Consider the following 22,746-nt stretch of genomic DNA (forward strand, 5'->3'; position numbering starts at 1 on the left):
TAAACTCTTGTACTATTCACTGTATTCATAAAGGGAGAGAAGGGATGAGAATTAAAATCTTCTGCAAAAATACTTCTGTTGTATTTATAATTGTGTTTCATTATGTGTCAATGTCAGAATAAAGTAGACAAGTTAATATAGTAAAATTGAACCTACTTTTCACAAAACGAAATGCTTTTGTCACTTTTGACACTTATAAATGATGCATTTTATTAAAGCATTTGCCCAAGGACTGTTAATACAGGTGCAGCTTCTGTGCTTCTGCTACTGGGACCACAGGATGAAAATGATATGAGTGGGAAATCATGTACAGGGCATACCTATGCTTTATATTCAAACTTCTGATCTGTATTCTTATCAAACAAAGTTCCACACTGTAACTATAACTGTGATAAATTTGCCCTATCATACCAGACTCTGTGTGCTGCTAGTTGCTGAATCAGTAGGGACAAAAATTTGAATTTAAATAGAGTCTTTAACATGAAAACAGAAAAGTATGAAGAAATGGGCACTGAATGAAAGAAGGAAAGATTAGGAGGAATTATCAAAAATCTGGTCAAGGATGTCAGTTTGAAAGAGCATCTTAAGAGGAAGATGATGAAATGGATTTTTTAGAGAAGGGATTTCAGAGCATGGGGCCTAAGTGGATCAAGGCATGACTGCCAACCATTAGGTAAAAGGAGGGAGAATGCATAAGGCCAGAATCGGAGGCACAGAGATTCCTGGGAAAAGAGGGTTGTAGGGTTGGAAGAGACCAGATACCATTGTAAGTCACCAAGGATACAAGCGAAGGGCAAATGAGGCTTGGTGTAGACTAAGTTATGAATAGCAGAATTTTGGATGAGCTGAATTCTATGGAGAGTGAAGAATGGGAGGCTGCCAGGAGAGCACTGGTACAACTGAATCTGGATTTGGCAATCCAAAGAATGAGTGTTTCAGCAGCAGATGGTTGTAGTTTGAGATGCGACACAGATGGGCAATGTTAGAAATGAGTGTGTTTTTTGTACAGGCTGACACTTCTTGCAATATTGAGGGAGTTCACCACTGTCAGAGAATCCATTTTTCATCTGAGACAATAAAACAAGGCCCTATCATCCCTCTCAGTTGGACATAAAAGAACTCAAGACATTTTTTGAAGATAAGTTGGAGGGGGGTGGTTTCCCCAGGGTACTGGCCAATGTTTTATCCTTCAACAAACCTTAACAAAACAGATTATCTAGTCATATATCACTGTTGTTTATGGGACATGCTGTGTGCACATTGGATTCACATTTCGACCATTACAACATTGACTACACTTCAAAAGGACTCTGGGATATAGATATGGGATCAAACCAGAATTGACCACAAAATCAAACACGATATAGAAACTGCAAAGAATCAGGTATATTTAAGACACTGGTGAGAATATGGGGCAAGATTTTGTAACCATGCTGGAGGCATGAACTGAGGTGGATAGGCAAAGAATTTCCCACTGCTTGTTGGCAAGGTCCCGCCTCCAAGCTACTTTTAAGGCCAGGTTGCAGACGAGCCAATTATGGTAATTAATGGGGCTATTAAGGCCCTTCTTCTGCTGACTGGATTTTTCGTGAAGGGACTGAAACACAGCCGGAGAAAGGAGGCAGCCTCCTGGTGACAGGCTGTGGGGCCAGCATTCCTGTAGCTTTAAACACCAGCCATCCCACTGCCAATGCAGAAACTTGGTCACAGCTGCAGCCACAGGCCATCCTGTGGAGGGTTTCACAAAGCCAGTCAGATAGCTAAGGCCATTTTTAATTCCAAATATTTTAAAACTGCTGAGAGGGCTCCTCCATCTTGAGATACCTTTTCTCCCCCTTACATTCAGCGGCAGGCTGCAGCTTTCTCATTGGGGTCTTCCAGGTGAACTTCTCTTACCTCCATGTAAGCCACGAACAGTGTGTGCATTATCTGCATTTTATGAAGGAGCTGTTGACCGAACTCTGCCACCTCTAGGAATCAGACCTGCAGCCTCTGAGCCATGTGAAGATGGCACTGCCAATGACCATGAAGGTGACGGTGGCTCTCAACTTGTATATGTCAGGATCCTTCCAGACTGGAGCAATCAACATAGCTAACATGTCACAGTTCGCCACTCATTTCTCTATCCGGCAGATGACAGTGGCTTTGTATGCCAGCAGAGGGAACTTCATTATCTTCTCTCTGAACAGAGGGAAGCAGGTGGAGCTTGCACATGACTTTGCCAGGATAGCAGGATCCCCAAGGTGCAGGGAACCATTAACTGCATAAACATACCTTTGCGGACGCCATATCTCAATTGGAAAATGTACCAAAACTGCAAAGCTTACCATTAACTCAATGTGTAGTTGATGTGTGAGCCTGCCCAGGAAATTATTGTGGTGAATGACCGCTATCCTAGCAGCAGTAATGATCCTCTGCCATTCTACAACTCCATTAATCTTTTAGCCACAACATCAAACCAAAGAATGGCTGCTGGGCAACAAAAACTAAAATTCATATTACACCTAATTGATGATTTCCCCTCACAACTTGACCACTTGTGATCAGCACTCAGATAGTAAGAGCATTGCTGCCACAAAGATCATTATCGAGCAGATGATTGGGGGGCTGAGGAAAAAGTTCTTCTGTGTCAATCATTTTGGATGACCTCCCCCAGTACTTGCTGGAGTGGGTATCTCAATTTTTGGTGCTGTGCTGCATCCTCCACAACCTGGAAATCATGAGGGCATGATCTCTGGAGGAGGAGGAAGAGGACAAGGATCAGGAAGAAGGGAGGGGGCAGCTGGCAAATCTATGATTTGGATGTATTCTGTGAGCACCTAATTTAATTCTGGCTCTGCTGAATATAACATCAGACCTGTCTTGTCCAACAGTTCCACACTGTACCATCCCTCAGTGAGATATTAGTGAGAGATTGTTCCAGCCTGGAAGGATCCTGACATGTACAAGTTGAGAGCCACGGTCACCATCACGGCCACTGGCAGTGCCATCTTCACACAGCTCTGAGGCTACAGCTCTGATTTCTAGAGGTGGCACCACAGCACCTCACAGCCAAAATCCTGAAATAAAAGCTACCACAAAACAACCATTCCATACCACCTAATGCAATAAAAATAATTCACAAACATAAACTGATCACCATGGTATATTGCATTGGTACCTGTCCTGCAGGTTCCTGGGCTTGGCCCAGTGCTCCGACACAGTGCAACCCCAGTGACTGCAGCATTGCTGGTGGAAGGCTGGCTACTTTCAGGGAGGGAGACGGCAGATGACGTTGTAGTATGCTGAGAGGGCCACGTTTCAGACTACACCATCTCAGCATGGCTAGCAGCAGTCTGGGCTGGCTGGCTGATAGACAATAATAAGGGGATGGGAGAAGGGACAGTGGTGAGACCACAAATGCTGTCATTATAAGGGAGAGATGTAGGTTCAGGAGAGCCATTGGCATTGCCCTGGGACAGTACCTCAGCACTCGTAGTAATCTGCTGGAGGACAAACTGGTGGGTTGTTCTGCAACCCTCAGTGCCCTTTGAACACTGGCATCTGAAGTTATGAAAGCAACAGTCTGAGCCTGCATGGCATCAAGCTGGGCTTATCTGGTAACAAGGTGAGATTTAATAACCAGTAGCTCTGAAGAAGAGTCATACAGACTTGAAACATCAACTCTGTTTCTCTCTCCACAGATGCTGTCAGATCTGCTGACTTTTTCCAGCATTTTCTGCTTGCGTTTGAGATTTCATAACCTCGGTTCGAGCTCTACTGCAGCACTCAAATGTTGAATGGCTTCTGCCTGTGCTGTAATAGAATTCGAATTACTGGCCAACGGACACTTTAACATGGATGAGTTCCCAAGATTTCTCAAGTACTTGGCTACAACCTTCATGCTGGAAAGGATAGGCTCCAAGCTCCGCATAAGGCCCTGTGCCAAGTTGGAGCCAAATTCCTCTCTGTTCCTTCACAGTGACAGTAGGCTTTCTGGCAGGCCTGTCAATGCACTGAGCATATCTGCATGCATACCCATCAGCTGTTTTCTGTACATTGCCCCCATCAAAGTCCTCAGCTAAGTACACTAGAACTCAGGTGTGACCTTGCCACCTGAAGAGCTGGCACCCATGTAATCCCTTCCTCTGCTTTGGCTGCAAGCCACTCAAAGTCACCCTATGAATTTTATGCAGTGCCAGTATCCGAACTGGAGGCTGTGAGTGCCAGGTCAGTTTCTACTTCAGCGGTCTCATCTTCCCCTAGGTCTTCATCCTCCCACATCATGGCTGACCAGATGGCAGTCCTTGCGTGTCTGAAAGCATAAAGGCACAAGGGCAGGATTGGGGTCAGGGAAGCAGGAGAAAGCAAAATGCTTATGCCATCTGCAGCTTGTAGCTCATAACATAGTGTGAGATGAGGGGAAGTGGAATGAGAGAAGGTGGATTAGGCAGGAACATACCATCATTCTCTCTGGTTTCAGCCCTGCCACTGGCCACTGCCTTAGTGACGACCACTCCAATCATTTGCTACACCATCCACAGGGGTGAGCACATGCAGCCATGCCTATCTCCCTCAGCGTTAAGCTGCTGCAGCTGCCTTTTATGTGCCACCTTGTCTTGCAAAAAGAAAGTAAGTTTGGAGTGTGGAGCAATGCGTTGGGCGATGTGCTTGTCACAGCTAAATGCAAGCTGTGAGAGGTGATGACTGTGAGATATGAGTCACAGTTGATAGAGATTGTTGTTAGGCAAGTGACAGGGCTGTGGTGAATGGAGCAGTATGTAAGGCTAATGGTATAGCAGGATATGGCATTTGAAGATGCATTCACTTAGGCACTCATGTAAGAATTTCAAACTTCTTCCTGCACTGCATCCAGGTTTTCAGGGCTAGTCTGACGGCATTGACCTCAACAGCTACCTGATCTTACTGCCTTCTTAGTACCTGTCTGAAGAGCCACCTGGCCCCAAATGAATAGGACCTTTGTCCTTTGCACCTTCTGCACCAAGACCTCCACCACACTACCTTAGAACCTTGTGGCATGCTCTCTGGCCTGCTGTGCCATTTCTGTACATTCTTTCAACTCTCCTGAAACCAGTTCCAGCCCCGGTTGCAGTCAGCATACAACTGCTTTTAAGAGGTGCAGACTGACCTTAGGTGGTCCAGGCTAATTTTAAGTGGTACTAACCCCACATGTTGGTTGGGCACCCTGCTGACACATGCAGCCAATGAACAATGCGTTCAGTGCTGGGCTGCATACAATCATGTGAATGTCTTTCTTAAATGCTTATTGTTTTGTTCCAGCATTCCAGGATAGCTACACATTAAATCACATTTGTTTGCTCAATTAAACCTCACACCTTATAAAGTACAAGAGCAGTCTGTACTCACTTACCGTATAACACACTACACTTACAGTTGTCTCATTCTGAGATCAAAGCAAAACATATCCAATGAGTCCTTAAACCATTAATATTATACAGGATTGTATACAAATATCTAGCTATCTTCATCTCAATGTAAACTAGGAATGCTGAAGTAAAATTGCATTAATCTTCATTTCAATTCAAACTATGAATGATGAAGTAAAATTGCATTAAATTTACATGAAGCTTATCTAAATTAATGTTAATTTATATAAATTGACTACAGAATTTTTTTTCTTTTCTCCATCTGGATAAAATAACAAACGTGTTGCCAATAAGCCCACACATGAATGATTATCACAAACATGTTTAATTTGGTCAGCATTGTAAATATCAACTCCATATGCATTTACCACTTTAATCCAGCAGAGATTAATGAAGTTTGGTCTTGCTACTGGAGGCTTTTATTCTTGGCCAATATTTGAAAGATTTCACTATAAATTTACACAGGGAAAAGCAACCAGCTCCATCTATAATACATCAAAAAGCATACAATTTGACATGATTTCATGTACTAAAAATAGCCTGTCTGTGAAACTGCATTCTAGGAATTAGGACCAAATACAGTCTTCATGGGGACGCTATAGTGGGTAGCGTCCCTGCCTAGGACCTAATGGCCATGGAAGGAATATTCATAACGTGGCCAAACAGGTTGATTATCAGCCTATAAATCCTTCCAATATGCCCATGGTAGGTGGTAAGAGTGAGAGAATCTCCTGGTAGGCCATGCCTCATACGGAAATGGCACCCCTCAAGCTATAGCCTCTGGTGACAGGCTGGCAACCTGTTCCAGGAAAAATCAGCCATGGAAACAAACATAAGCATGTGCTTTTTCTGTCTCATGTACCAGTAGGCACAGGAGAGAAACAAGGAAAGTTTTAGTGCTACAGAACTTGGGTATTGCTGAAAAAACAGACACAATGTCTAAGCTTTTCATTTTGCACTCTTCAGGACAGATCGCAAGATTATCAACAGTAAAGGGAACAACAATTTATACTGCATGAGAAGAGAGTGCTGATTGGTTGGCAACTGGACTCTGGTTGGTAGAGGCATTGAAGAATGCAAGAGGGAACAGTTAACTGCCAAGCTATAGTTCAAATTCAAACCAGGCAGGTCAACTCTGACTGGTCAAGGGAATGCCATGGGAAATGAACTGGGAAATGCTGTCCGGCAAGCTTTTGTTTAGTTGAAAAAGGTGCAATGTGTGGACACACTCTTTCTATCTGCAAAAGACAGGGCCTTGTATGTGAATATATGTGGCTTCTAGCATGTGTAAGTGAGCCCAACTGATAATGCAATATATAAATTGTTGTTCCCTTTACTATTGGTAATCTTGCGATCTGTCCTGAGTTCAAGACAAAAAGCTTAGACAGCATGTTTCTTCTTTCAGCAATACTCAAGGGAAGCAGTCTTCAGGGGAAGTAGGATCAGCAAGCAGGGACTTTTAGAGTAGGGCAAGCAAACGTAAGATTTTTAATAATATGTGGGTAAACACCTAAGACAAGGTATCTTGTGAATTTCCCACTTGAAAAAATACAAAGATAGAAATTCATTTACATAAGGCTTTTCATGGTGACTGGATGTCTCAAAGTGCTTTACAGCTAATAAGTAATTTTGAAGTGTTGTCACTGTTGTAATGTAGGAAATGTGGCAGTCAGTTTGTACACAGCAAGCTCCCACAAACAGTAAAGTGATAATGACTAGGTAATTTTATGATGTTCTTTCAGGAATAAATATTGGACAGGACACCAGGCATAAGGCATAACTCCCCTGCTCTTCCTCAAAATATTAACATAGGAAAGTACAATTTATCTTTTTTATATACTTTTAATATATCTTATTGTTTATGTTAAGTATCTAAACTTACAGCAATTCAAAAGCAGATAATGGAATCAGAGTTTCCATGCTAAGAAACTGGGTGATGCAAGACCGAGGTGCAACAGCAATACTACTCATGGGAGGGTTAAACTACAGAATGACAAGTTTTGCCGCAATTGCTGCACGTACAGTTGCAGTGCCTGTGACATCACCAACAGCAACATCCTAGATAGCTGCCTGCATCAAAGATGGTGCAGATCTAACAAAGACAAAAAAGAACACACAACACTTTTGTCACTCCCATCTGCTCACTACTCCCTTCCGTTCCTATCGCTGCTACACACCCCCCTCCCCTTGCTCCTTGAAGGTTGTGAAGAGTGAGAGGGAGTGCAGGGTTACCAGGGAGTGGGGAGTAGGGGGTGCGATGAAGATACCCATAAGAGAAAAACAGTAAAAACTCAGAAATAAGAATACTGGTCCGAACTGGTCTTATATACCTTAAAATGGAACACCAATAAAAACTGAGAAATAAGAGTACTGGTCCAAATCGTTTTTTCCTTCTGGGTAGCAGCAAAAGGGAGAGAGTGTCCTGCCACCCACTCCCCACTTCCTGCTCCCCACCACCCTGCTGCTCCTTTTCTATTCACTGCTCACTTCACTGCTCACTCTCACTCACTCCCAGTCCCCACTCCTTGCTCCCTTCCCTTCTCACCACTCTCCCCTCACTCTCTCCCACTCCTCACACCCGCTTCCATTCTCTCTTACCACTCCCCCCTCAGCCTCTCCCACTCCCTGCTCCCTTCCTCTCTTACCATTCCCCCCTCACCCTCTCCCATTCCCCACTTAACCCCGCTTCCCATTCCGTCCCACTTCCCACTCCCTTCTCCGCATCCTTCATTCCCCTAACTCCCCCACCACCCCACCTTCCCCTCCCCCCCGCCCCCCCACCCGCTCCCCTTGAACTTTGGGAGGGAGTGGGGAGTGAGGGTGGGGATGCACAGTTTCTTTTATGCACCTTTCTTCAATAGCTTCAATTGAAGGCTTTCATGTTTTGATCCAGTAGGTCTCTCATTCATGCCATTTCTTCCAATCTCCATTTCACACTCTGAGATTGCAGTTGTTCCCAGAGTGTATGGGTCAGAGATAGAGTGATAATACTATAGTACTGATTCTCCAACCCACATTCCTTTCCAACAGGACTTCAGGCTGGCAGTACAAAATCGGTGAATTTGTCCTCCAAGTACAAGGGAATTCCTCAAGTTAAAGGAGGGCTTAAAAGGTTCAAGTCTTAAGTTCCTTTATCAAAAACCATCTTGGATATCCACGCACTAACCAGCTAATTTCAATTTTAACCACTCCCACATAGACAAACACACACAAACATTACACACAGTTCCTATCTTTAATATCAGCTCTGTTTGAAGGTATGTCTTGCAGGCAGTATGATAGCATTTGTTCTTTTTCAATCATTGCAAATCAGGAACAACAAGTTGCCAGTGATCCAGAACAAGACTGCACCTCACACCACCTTGTATTCCTCTCGACACTATTTACAATTACATCCCAGAGGATGCAATTGGTCAGGCTGAGGATGTAGCAGCGGAGGAGTCATAACGCACAGATGAGAAGAAAGAAATGGACCCAGTGGATAAGAAGCTCAACAAAACCATAGGACATAGGAAAATAGGAGTAGGCCATTTGTCCGCTCGAGCCCACTGTACAATTCAATAAGATCATGACTAATCTTCTACCCCAGCTACATCTTCCCACACTATTCCCTTGATCTCCTCAGCATCCAAAATATTTTATCTCTGCCTTGAACATATTCAGTAACTGAGTGTCCACAGCCAATAGCAAGAGAGAAGTCGAAAGATTCGCAACACCATTTGCATCCTCATAATATTTAAGAAGTATTTGGATGTGCAATTGTGATGCCATGGCATAGAAGGCTATGGGCCTAGTGCTGGAAAATGGGATTAGAATAATTAGGTACTTGTTTGACCAGCACAGACTCGATGGGCCGAAGGGCCTTTCTCTGTACTGTAGACTTCTATGACAATGACTCGAGTCTCGGTCCTAAATGGCTGATCCCTTATTCTGACACTGTACCCCTAAATTCTAGTCTCCCCAGACAGGAGAAACATCCTCCCAGTATCAACCCTATCAAGTCCCTTAAAATTTTATATGTTCCAGTTAGATCATGTTTCATTCATCTAAACACTGGGGAATGTAGCCCTAGTCTACAAAACTCTCTCTTCAGAGGTCAATCCCCTCATTTCAGGAACTAGTCTAGTGAATCTTTGTTTTACTACCTCTAAGGCAATTATATCCTTCCTTAAGTAAGGAGACCAAAACTGTACGCAGTACCCCAGGTATGGCTTCACGAAGGCCTTATACAATTACAGTAAGGCTTCTTTACACTTATGCTCCAATCTCTTTGTAATAAAGGCTAACATACTAATTGCTTTCCTAACTGCTTCCTAATATTGTAGATAATTTTCCATCCCATGAATGAGTGAATCCCTGAAAGATCAGTTATAGGGGAATACATCTTAGGGAGAACTTTGTTCGCATAGAGTGGTTCCAATGGCACCACAGAGAGGAAGAGAGGAGTCACCACAGTACTGGATCTAGTCATGGAAAATGAACCAGGGTAGATAAGAAAACTAAGCATAAGGGAACATCTAGGCAATAACAATCATAACATAATAAGGTTTAAATTTAATAATTGATTTTTGTCTTACTTAGGTCATTCTCAAAGTTATAGGTTGGGGAGAAATGATTTTGAAGAAAGGAGAATGGAACTAAGAAAAATATGGAAGCAAAAAATATAATAAAGAGTAGTCAGCACCGATTTCAACAGGATAACTGGACTTTCAAAAGGTCTTCAGTAAGGTACTGCAAGGGCAGAGCATGTTGATTCAGTGGACAGGTAGCAGAATAGACCGAAATCTGACTACAAAACAGAAAACAAAGAACAGGATTAAGGGTAGCTACTCAGTCTGGAAAAAGTGGGAAGTGGTGTTCCAAAGAGATCGGTGCTGGGACCACTGCTATCATGGGCTCTCTGACAAGCATGGCTGATGATTTAATAGTATGCAGACATCATACTGATGTCCATGTGCCTATGATCTCCCTGAATTTCCTTAGAACCTTAGAGAGATCCATTATGCCTGTGCTAGTTAATGATTTTGCAATTTTGCTTAGCCAGGTGGAATGGGGAAAAGTGTTGCTACCCAACCATGAGCTAGGTTTCAGTCAAAGCCAGAATGTCCATGCAATTATCCACAATAAAGTTAAGAACATTAGAACCTAAGAATGAGGAGAATGGGAAGGCCATTTGATCCTTCAAGCTTGCTCTGGTTTTCACTAAGATGCTGGTTGATATTCCACTTCAAATATGCCTTCCTACACTAACCCCAGGTTGTGGATGGCAAGGATCTTTTTCATGAGTGAATGGACATGCTAAATGGGGGGTTACTTATTTAGCCTCAGCCAGGGCCATCGAATAGTGTTGGATGGGGTAAACAGAATGGGAAGTAGGTTAGCAAAGTTACCCATCACTGGCAGGAAAGTTAGGTCAGAGAGGGGGATGGGGCATTTGGGGTTGCTGACCATAAAGAGGCAGTGATGAGTGCCTTGATTCACTCTTTGGAGAATACTGAGAGAAGCACAGAATGCAGCTGCGTGTTTATCCAAGAGGTAAATCAAGTTCAAAATCACATCAGGGGAAGGCAAAGGAGTCATGAAAGATTTGGTAAAGGATTTAGGATTGTGGGGGGGCAGGAGAACGCAAGGGCAACGTAGCCAAGAGCATGGAAATGAGAGGTGGCATTAGTAGGAAATAAGGGGAAGAGACAGAAGGGAGAATTCCAAGAGGGGACAAGAGAAAAAAACAAAGGGAGATAGAAAGAAAATAACAAAAACTACAGAATGTAAGTTTCTTTCGTATTACCTTTGAACTCCTGACCTTCCTTTTAGTTTCTAGTCGAAGAGTAAGTTTGCTTCTTAGTTTCTTTTTTGTGTTACTAGCTTTAGTTGTGCCATCTTTAGCATTTCTTTTCAACATCACTGTACAAGACTGATATGCCAAATCCCACATTCAAATTTTATTGCAGCTAAAGCACAATCTTTGCCCGGGATTTTCCGGCCCCATCATGGCGGGACCTGCCGCCGGAGATTCAGTGGCCCAGCCAAAAATCCATTAACTTTCAACGGGACTTGACAATCCCGGTGGCAGGCAGGGTGGGAAAATCCCACCCGTTATTTTTTGACTTTAAAACATTCCAATACACTTAAATAATTAATCATTATTTTAATAAAAATATATTAACAAAGTGACCTCAGGGGGTTTAACATCCTCTGATCATGCACTAGTGTGAAACTACTGTGAACTTCTTAACATATGATTTAACTTATTTGTGTTACCTGAGCCTTCAAATTTCTTTATTTATCTATTTTATCTGTACTTGAATGAAGGGTATTAACTTTGTTAAAACCTGCAGCTCCTCCATGAACCACAGATTACCTCAAAAAACCTTAGTTTCATAATCCTTTTCAGGGCTATGGGGTCAGTGGAGCACAAAGCAGCTTTGGCGGATTACCAAACAGGTGACACCAAGCCTAAGTCCTGTGTCCTTATGTGGCTTTACGAAGTTTACTTCAAACAATACTTGTAAAACATGTGCCTACTGAATTAATCCCAGTTCCACCAAAAATAAAGCACAAAACACTGACGTTCTAAAACATACATAATATGAAAACTTGATGTGCCTCTAAACACTAAAACTGTAAGTGGAACAAGTTACGCAGAAATAACACCGAATAATTTTACTCCACTGGTGTCAGCGTCATAGATAAATATTGACTTGTGACACACAGATTTCATCAGAAGCATGTTTGTATTCTGTGTGCTGTTCCTCTAGTACTTTCACATCATTATTAACTAATAACCTTGCCAGTAAAAGTTACAATCTTACAAGCTTACTCACATGTAGTAAACAAAACCTCCCCTTGCCCCTCAACACCCCCAACACCCAAGAACTTCCATGGAAATTAACTGACTCATATGACATTTATTTAGAGATGACAGATTATGGTTCACAAGCCCTGAAATTCTAAGGGGATTCTCTTTGTTTCCTGCCATAACTTTGGCAGGAGTTCCCAGGGAAATTATGTAAACAGATGAAAATGGCCATTTGCCTTGTTCCCCTGGAAGTTCTGTCAGTCTCCAAACAAAGCTATAGTGGGGGATTGGGAGGTCTGCGAAATTTCGGGGCCTCAATGTTTGTTATTGTGGGAGAGATAATGAGCAGTAAATAGATGGGCCAGGGTTTACTGGAAAAAAATTGCAATTCTGTAGGTCCATTTGTACAATTTTATTTAAAAGCACCAGTGTCAAGGGATATTATCCAGGCCTTTCAGGTAAGGAGATAAATAGATAACGTAAATGTGAGGAAGTTATTTAAATTGGACTGCAATCATAAAGATGGAGGATCCAAGTATGAAGTGAACAAATGTTAATCAAAATTAAAAATTGTAATGTTCAATATATTCCAGTAAAACCAGTCAATTAACTCCTTCAATAAAGGGTCTCTGGTTTGGAACAGTTTGAAGCCTAAAGGGATAATTATAGACTGAGGTAATCAAATAACCCACAGAACACAATGATTTCCTAATATCCTACAACTAAAAAAATACCAACTACAAATAGTGTGGAGTTTCTTTATTACCTTTGGTGGTCAGGGAGAAATTAGACAAAACTTTTCCCCAGGAAATTAAGTACATTGGTTTGAGTCCATGAAATGGTAGGTTGTATAAAGTCTAAAAAGCTAGTTTGCTGGGCCAAATAGCCTTTTCTTGTTTTTATATTCTTATAAAGGAAAGATTTGCATTTATAAAGCACCTTTCATTACCTCAGGGTATTCCAAAGTACTTTATAGTCAATGAAGTATTTTTGAAATGTAGTCACTATTGTAACATAGGAAATGCAGCATCCAATTTGTGCATAACAAGCTCCAACAAACAGCAATGTGATAATGACCAGATAATCTAGTTTTGTGATGTTGACTGAATGATAAAAATTGACCAGGACACTGGGCATAATTCCCCTGCTCTTTAAAATAGTACTTTGTGATCTTTTACTTCCACCTGCGAGGGCAGACAGAGCCTCGTTTTAACGTCTTATTTGAAAAATGACACCTCCAACAATGCACTGGATTAGCAGCTTTGATTTTCATGCTCAAGTCCCAGAGAGGGATTTATGGCACAATCAGGCCATTAAAATTCACAAAGTTGGAAGCACTATTAAACCAAACCGAGCATTTGGCATGAGCAGGCATGGGGCCTCTTTCTGTAATGGTGAGTACAATACAACGGTAGATGGTATCATTGCACAAACTTTCAGGTGTGTTTCACAATTGGGCATCATAAAAGTTTATTCAACGTATTTGGAATTATGGAGATGTCTGTTGCTTTATCCATTTAGTTGTGCATATTGATTGCCAAAAGAGAATTTGGTGTACTTCAGCTCTGCATTCAAGCATTTGACAGTTATAGAACATAGCCACAATTTAAAAATTCATCAGAATATGGTTATTAATCTGCACACTACTAAATAATGCAAAGCAATGCTGTGAATTGGTCAAGTATTTGTAATAGGATCTGTGCTAGCACATTTCATAGGGAAAGAATTTATCCGGTAAGAACATGCATTCAGCTGCACAAAAGAACCTACCCCCACCCCAACTAGTGCTATTTAAAAGGCCAGCCATCCAACTTGCATGTGAAGTGTTTTTGAGTTTTCACTGCTGTAGCAAAGTTTGTGGAAATATTTTAGCACTATGGAAGTGGATGAATTTTGAGTAGGTTAAGATCTTGCCCTTTGTCGCAGAATAATCAACAAATTAGCCCGGATTTTAACTCGCGGCTGAAGTCAAGTTGGTGGGGACCAAAGGAAACAGCCCAGCCTGCTGCACAGTGAGACCCTGCAGATTTTAACTCCCGAGTCATTCTCCCACCCAAACCAGGCAGGAAGTGCCCACTGGTCAGTGGGAGGCAGCAGGATTTTTAAAAAATGTATATTGATCTTCTTTTGATTTTTTTAGCAAGTCAAATAAGGATATGCTGGTTTTGTTTCTTTCGAACAAATAAACTGAGAGTCGAGCTTAATAACTGTAACACATAGTTGAGCAAAGAATTAATATTTTCTTTGGTACTCTTTAATCCAATAATGCTTTGTTTTCCGTTGGTGCCATAAATCCAGCATGTTATAAAATTGTAGTTTTATATATAGCGTGATTTGACACAAATCTCCCGTCAAATCTGATTAAGTTCCAATTTAAAGTAGAATTATGTTGCAAAAAGTTCAGATGTCTAATACTTGCCTTTCATTTTCAGTAGGTCAGATGAGGCTAACATGCTTGTGATTCAAAGCCTAATTTTGTTTCACAATCTCCCTTTCTTGTAAAAGGCAAGAGATCTTAAAGATAAGCATTTTATTCTGTTTATGCCAGAATAGGTCATTTGAGGCTTTCGTTTCATCCACAAGTGCTCACCACTTAAAAGAAGGCAAGGTTTGTACTATTTTTAATTGCAGCGCTTGTTAATAAGGAAATGAGAACAGTACTTTAAGGCTATTTTAGGAGAGCTAATCCCATACATATTCAGCAACATGACTAAGCACTTGTTTTATCTATGTGTTTAATGAGAACAGGCCCTGTATTGTATGCAAGTTTACACTGATCATTCTCCTCAAATTATTAAATATAATGATATTCTGGCATCTGGGAATACATCATACTATATGGCTAATTGCAATGAATCTTTTCTCACTGAATGCATTTGACTCTTTCAGACCTCTACACAATGTGATGTTGTGAAGGGATATATAACTTCAGGTTTATTCGTTAATTTTTTAACACTTGCTCCTGACCATAAAATTTTTGTCATTACATTGTATTGTCAAAATCCCACTTACATTTTCTAAGTTAGGCACCATCAAACAAAATTCAAAATGGCTGTTAGCAATGGTATAAATTCTTTTAACCAGTGACTTTGAAATGTTTTAGTCAACCACCAGGTTTAATATTTACATACAGTACATTTCATTCAAAGCTTGCTGGAAAAACTCAGCAAGTCTGACAGCATCTGCGGAGAGAAAGACAGAGTTAACATTTCAATTAACATTTCAGAAGAAGAGTCATATGGACTCGAAACATTAACTCTGTCTTTCTCTTCACAGATGCTGTCATACCTGCTGAGTTTTTCCAGCAATTTTTGTTTTTGTTTCAGATTTCCAGCATCCAGTATTTTGCTTTTATCGTTCAAAATCTTGCTTTCTTTGGAAGCTACAAAAGTATACATGAATTCCAACATTCCAACAGCGTTATTTATTGATGAATGAGAATACGCAAAAACAAAACAAGACATTTTAGCTGCTGTAGTCTTAGTTTTTCCTATATTTATAATATTTCATTCTGTCTGCAATAGTTTTAAACCACCATCTAGCCAATGAAATCTATTGGAAATGAGGCATCAGAATTTATGTTAGCCTAGGATTTAATATGAGATTCTAAATTTAGCCACTATTCATTTTTATTTAACTAAAATTTATGTTCAAGGATTCAAAAGGTCAAACTCACTATCAATAATAAAGTGCATCAATATTAAAGGCATAATTTAACATTTGCCTGCCTCTAAGTTAGAAGATACTGCACAGAAACAGTAGCAGATCAAAAACAATTTACTTTCATTTAACTAGCAAGATAATGTCACTGTCAGTGTAACCATTACAGCAACATTACAGGATCATACAGACTCGAAACACTAACCCTGTTTCTCTCTCCATAGATGCAGTCAGACCTGCTGAGTTTTTCCAGCATTTTCTATTTTTATTACAGCAACATTACAGTTCAGTTGAAGATTATCACAGACTCAGGCAAAGCCAGATTCAGTGCCACATAATAAGGAATTAGATTCATAATTAAAGCACTAAAGCACATACCATGGAAGACTTTTTCAAAGTTTTGTGAGAAGTGAATAACCACTTGTACTCCTCCTGTCCAAGTCCATCTGACTGATAAGTAAAGATCTTACCACGTTCTTAGTCTGGTGCCAACTTAGTCTCAAAGCTTCCAATCTTCTTCTACAGCACTGGTTCCACGTCAGGTTCATTTCCACAACAATTCATGCTCAATCCTCTTTTCTTCCAAATTGGCAGTCAATTTCTTCTTGGCTGTGAAATTGGGCTCCTCAATGGTCCCAGTGCTTCGAAAGCTCCAAAATAAGAAAAAGGAGCTCAACACGCTTCTGGCATGACTTGTGGAGCACCCTAACGTAGGGAGACTGCTAGCCCAGGTGTGCCAGGTGTACGCTGGAAATGTCAGGAGTAATTGGAGCGTGATGACAGTTTGCCACTCCAGCTGATTTGATGCACATTCTGGAAACTTGGACTGTGCAGGTCCAGTGTATGCCTGTGCTAATCACTCCCAGCTGAACATGCATTCAACAGCATGAGGGAACCCACCCCACCACAACTAGTGCTATTTAAAGGACCAGCCATCCAACTTGCATGTGAGGTGCTTTTGATATATTCCACAGTAGCAAAGATTGTAAAATACTCTGGATTGTTTTTGCAGTTGCTGTGGTCAGTTGGGGCATCCATACAGGAAGTGCACATGATTTTGTCACCTGTCCACACCAAAGTCTTCAAAAGATATGGCAATTGTAGTTGCAATGCCTCTAGGTTGCCAGCATGAAGAAAGGTGCACAGAGGCTGCAGAGAAGGGAAGTGTTACACAGAGGGAGAGTGGGTGTTGGGGGGCTCACCAGTGAAGGCCCTACCCAGCATGGGTTTTCAGGGAGCTCTTCTCCTACCTCCACCTCTACCAGCAGAGAGGTGTCTGAGATCCACCAAGGAGATGATCACAAACAGCAGGGCAATGACAGTGCTTTAACCATCAATTTCTACATCTCAGGATCATCCCAATAGGGAGCAGACAGCAAAGCAAATATCCCCCAATGCGTAGTTCATCACTGCATCTGAGAGTTGACTGAGGCCATATGTATGCATGGAAAGGCATGTTCATCGTAATCTCTCTAAGCAGAGAAAAAGAGGATGAGCGGGCACATGGCTTTATCAGGATAGCGGGACTTCCAAGAGTGCAGGAAGCCACTGACCGCATGCAAGTGGCTCTGTCAATGGGGAGGGGTACAACTACTGCAAGAGATTCCAGTCCATTAATTTGCAGCTAGTGTGTGACCATGCACAACCCATTATCTCGGTGAATGCCCACTATTCTGGTAGCAGCCGCAATGCCTTCACCTTGAGTCAGTCTACCATGAATGCCGCTTTGAGCACAGAGATTCATAGCTATGATGATAACAGTCTAAACCTGCATGGTGTGATGGCCTTTGACCCAGATGAATAGTAAGGAAAATTTGTAATTACTTTAAAATGTTTGAGAATCTGTAATTGTTTTTTGAAAATGTTTGAAAAGAACTTTTAATAGTTTATATCAATTATGAAGGTCTCAATTATAATTTTTGGATAATATGTTACAAAAGTATAGTAATTTTCATAATATTTTTCTGGTTTGTTGTAAAGTAGGTTTATGGGTGTGAGTATAGTTGGTCCTGTCTGTGTGATTTAAAGACATTTGGAGTCAGGTAGACTGCAAACTTGGAATTGTCAAAAGAAGTGAGGTGTAGAAATGTGTTTGAAATGCTAATGAGTAAACATGAATGCTGGCTTAGCATGTAAGGTGTGAAGGGAATTTACACTTTTAGATAAGTAAAGAGATTGTTTGGATTTCAAAGAGATGTTACTCTGTTTACAACTAGCCAGACAAGCAAGGCTAAGGAGTGTGTTTATTTTTCCCAAAGGACACAGACAATATTGGCAACATGAAAGTTTTTATAATATGAGAAAGATACAGTTTCAAAGACACATGGAATAATGGAAGTTACATATTAAAGATAGAAACATAAGGAAGAATGAAAGCAAATGTGAGAGAGGGCCATGTAAGGTCTAACAGGAGTATGTGAAACAGCCTTCAAGAAGTCTCCAGCCAATTGTGCATAAGTCAGCTGTGTCCAGTAACTAAAGTTGGAGAAAGCTGTTTGGAATCCCACTGTGTTAACTTGCTGCTTTTGTTTTTAAATCTGTTGCCTTAGAGGGGGTTTATAACTGGGAGTCAGGTTAATTAGGAATTTTAGGAGTTATTATAGTAGTAAGTAATTATAGTCTTATGTATGTGCTTGAAATCTTTTATTTTGTTAATAAATATTTTAATTTAATTTTTAAAATCTTTAAAGGTCTTGGTGAACTCATTACTTCCAAATTCAGTGCACACATCTTCTCGTAATAAATATGAATGGCAAAACCATCATGATAGTTTGACCAAATTTCCCTTGTGGATTTGGTCCACCTGGCACACATCGTCTGCCACATCATAACAAATAAAAAATACTGGTCCATGTAGCCTGGTGACTCTCAATCTGGAAGTAGTTCCAGAGGCCGCAAGGCAGACAGACAAAGGGGAGAATTTTCTCCCCGTCAGGGGGGTTGAACGGGAGCAAGCGCGGGCAGGCGCATAGCCAATCACAGACCCAAAGATTCTGGCCAAAGAGAAAAGAGAAGAACTGGCAAGAGGAGGTGGTCAGCAAGCCAAGTCAGAGAGCTGGATTTCTGAGAGATCAATCATGTTTAACACTGCTGCTGCTATTTCTTGCACTTCCAATTGATTGAATGCCCCGAATAAGCTAAAATAATCTGGTGCACATTTGTGCACATCTGTTAGGGTCAGTTTGGAGCAAAAGGAAGTTCATTTCCAGCTGTGTTTTTCTGTGAAGTTTGAGGTGTCAACTAGCACCAGTCAAGCGCTGCACCTCAACTTGACTTCTACTGCCACTTTGCACTGTCCTTATCCTCCTGGCCCTTTCATGAGCTGCCTGCTGTCCTCAGCAAGGCAGCAGCAACCCGAGCATGGCTGCTGCCTGCCTTTGCCACTGGTGCCAGGTTCCACCTCCTGGAGGCACTTGGGACCTCTAATTGGGCACCGAGCTCACCTCTTGCCCAATTAGCCCATTTGCATTTAAAAATAGTGTTGCAAGAGCGATGCAATTTAGTCAAGTGGTTGGGATTTTAAATTGATCTGGGTGTTGGGTTCCTGACCTTGCTTTGAAAATCCAGCCATGGACTCCAAGGATTAAATTACAAGGAAGGATTACACAAACTAGGGATGCAATCCCTTGAATTTAGAAGATTAAGAGGTCATTTTATTGTTGTCTTCAAGTTGTCAAGAGAAACTGCCAGGGTAGATAGGGAGAAACTGTTTCCGCTGGTTGGGGAGTCTAGGTCTAGGGGACATAGCCTAAATGTCAACACCAGATGTTAACACCAGACCTTTTAGAAGTGAAATTAAGAAACATTTCTGCATGCTAAGAGTATAAAAGTTTGGAACTTTGTTCCACAAATGCCAGTTGATGCTGGGTAAATTGTTCATTTTAAATCTGAGATTGATAGATTTTGTTAACTGAAGATATTCAGAGATATGAGGAAAAGTTAGCTTGCAGATCATCCATGTTCTCGTTGAATAGGTTCAGGTGGCTGAATGACCTATTCCTCTTACTACAAAAACAGAATATCTGAAATGACAACAGAGTTCTATTAATAAAAGCAAAATACCAAATGGAAAGAGCTATTTTACATTCTTGCATTAGCAAAGCAAGAACAAACTACCAGTATGTTATTAGTCAAAAGATTGTGCGTTTCAAACCCTCCTTCTATTCCCGCCAGGACACAATGCTGGCACTTCAGTGAAGTACTGAGAGAGTATAATATTGTTGAAGTGCCATCATTCAGATGAGATAATAAACCAAAGCTCCTTCTAATAGCCCAAGTGGATGAAAAAGGTCCCGTGGCACTACTGAAAAATGGACAGGGAATTTCCATTGTGTCCTGGCTGTAGGTTTTTCGTAATGGGCCTGAAAAGTCAAGAATCAGCGGAGACTGACTCTAAAATGGTTTCAAGCACTGTAAATAATTTTATCAACGTTAAGATATAAGTTTTCTAGATAACAATGTCATGTAACCTTATCCGAGACACACAAATCAGAAGCATGGGTGATCTAGGAAAAAAAGGAGGGAGAGAGCAGAGGTGGGGAGAGAAAGAGACAGACAGACAGACTCAGAGGCAGAGTTAAAAAACGTTAGAACCAGGAGAGTTCTGACCCCAGGTGCTACCCTTTGAAGCTAGTGATGCCTGCTCCATAGATCTTACTTAATCCTCCTAAAGAGCAGGCACCAAAAAGTTTGTATTTAAAAAGCTCAAAATCCTTCATAGACAAAATTTCTCTCTCAACCAAAAACAAGCAAACAGATTTCTCATTCATCTCATTTGCTGAATATTGGGCCATATTGCCACTCTGTTTGCCCACATAACAGCAGTGACTGCTCTTCTAAAGTAATTCACTGACTATGAAGCAATTTGGGACGTCCAGGGATATCAAAAAGAAACGAAGAAAGAAAAGAGAAACACATGAGGAGACACAGAAAGAGCAACACCTAAACAAGAGGCAAAAGAGAAAGATTTATTCTCTAACTTAATTTTGTAATGTATAGCAGTTACACTCACTTTATATATCACACACACACAAAATTCACCATGAAGTTATTTAGTAAGCACTTCATCACATATTATAGTACAACATTTTACTTGGAGGTTTGAAAAAAATCAAAAGCAAATCATAAGAGCTTGATGAAAAATTGCTGGAAAAACTCAGCAGGTCTGACAGCATCTGTGGAGAGAAAGACAGAGTCTTCTGGACTCGAAACGTTAACACTGTCTTTCTCTCCACAGATGCTGTCAGGCCTGCTGAGTTTTCCCAGCAATTTTTGTTTTTGTTTCAGATTTCCAGCATCCGCAGTATTTTGCTTTTACATAAGAGCTTGATGATTGTTCATAATTTTCCAAAATATTTGAACTTAATAGGATTGGCCATGCATCCTCCTACCTTTCAAATTCTTGTCCTACATAGCTCTAGTGTTATACACCATCTTCTTAACAATATTGATCATTTTTGGTACCTGTAATAATATAGAAACATGAAACTAACTTTTCACTTATCAGACGCTGATAGACTTCCATTTCCCATTTTAACGATGTAGTATAAAGGGTTAACAAATGAGATATGCTAATGTATGACATAGTTGATGATGTACCACTGACATCAGTCAGTCGTGTGTTAGACTCAAGAGAAAGAGAAAGGTTGAAATCATGCCAAGGAGCAACATGACCATTCTGTAACTTGTTTAAAAGTAGTACAAATAAACAAGCGTTAAGTAGAGGCCAGAGTATGTCTACAGTCTGTCTACTAATCAAGTCCCACGTCTAGAGTCCAAGTTCAAGATAAAAGGACCATATCAGAACAAATAGGGGCAGCAGTGGAGACATTGATGTAAAAAAAACACAATTGGTGTTATCCAAGGAACCACAAAGTGATGCAAAACTTTGATAGCAGCTCTTAAAAAATTGGCAAAAGGAGGTGGTACACTGGAGAGAGGTAACGATGACCATACCTTGCCCTGCACACATTGACTGCTTTGTGGGCCCAGAGAGGCCAACAGTGAGAGTTATGGAAATGCCATTTTCTCTAGTACCAAGCAGCATCAGGCCTTCAGGAAAAGGTGCAAAAGCTTCAAGTCAGCTCCTTTCTTTATGCAGCAGATCCAGTAGCAGACTTTGTTCTCCTAAGACAGGGCTGCAGGAGTTCACCGTGATCCTTGACTCCATTCTTAAAGCCTTTGACACTTATTTTAGCTCAAAGCAAAACTTAGTAATTGAACGTGCATGTTTTAACCAGCGGTCGCAACAACCTAGGGAATCAATTGAATTATTTCTAATTGACCTATATTGCCTAACTAATTCTTACTGATACGGGGCACTGAAGGACAAGCTAATCCATGATTGCATTGTCGTGGGTGTCCAGAATGAAAAACTTTGACTTTGAATCAAGCAGTCCAGTATGTGAGGCAGGCCAACTCCAAGACTTCACATGACTCCGTAGGTTGGATAGGCCCACAGGCAGCAGCCCCACCCATAGTGAAGCCTGCCAAATCAGGTGAAAGGGTGGGAAACACCACACCAGCAGCCATTTTGAGATGCTTGCGTTGTGGTGCGAAAGCCCAACAATGACGCCAGGACTGTCCAGCAGGGAGCGCAGAATGCTTCCAGTGCAGCAAAACTGGACACTTCAAGCATTTCTGCAAATCCAACAACCTTACTCCAAGTCAAAGACAACAAATTATTTATGAAACATATTCCATCCAAGCAACAGAAAGCCAAGAAAAAGATGAAATTACAGAGTCCTAGGGGAAGTAGATAGTCTTAGTCCAGACTATTAATCAGTTACAGTCCAAGCTAAAGGCTTCCGTACTACTCTTAAAATTGATACTGGAGCAGCTTTTAACATATAAGCAGATGACCTCGACTGGCTTCAACCAATGACCCTTCATCCATCAGAC

This window comes from Carcharodon carcharias, chromosome 20 (genome assembly GCF_017639515.1).
Source record: "Carcharodon carcharias isolate sCarCar2 chromosome 20, sCarCar2.pri, whole genome shotgun sequence".
In the NCBI taxonomy this organism is placed as follows: Eukaryota; Metazoa; Chordata; class Chondrichthyes; order Lamniformes; family Lamnidae; genus Carcharodon; species Carcharodon carcharias.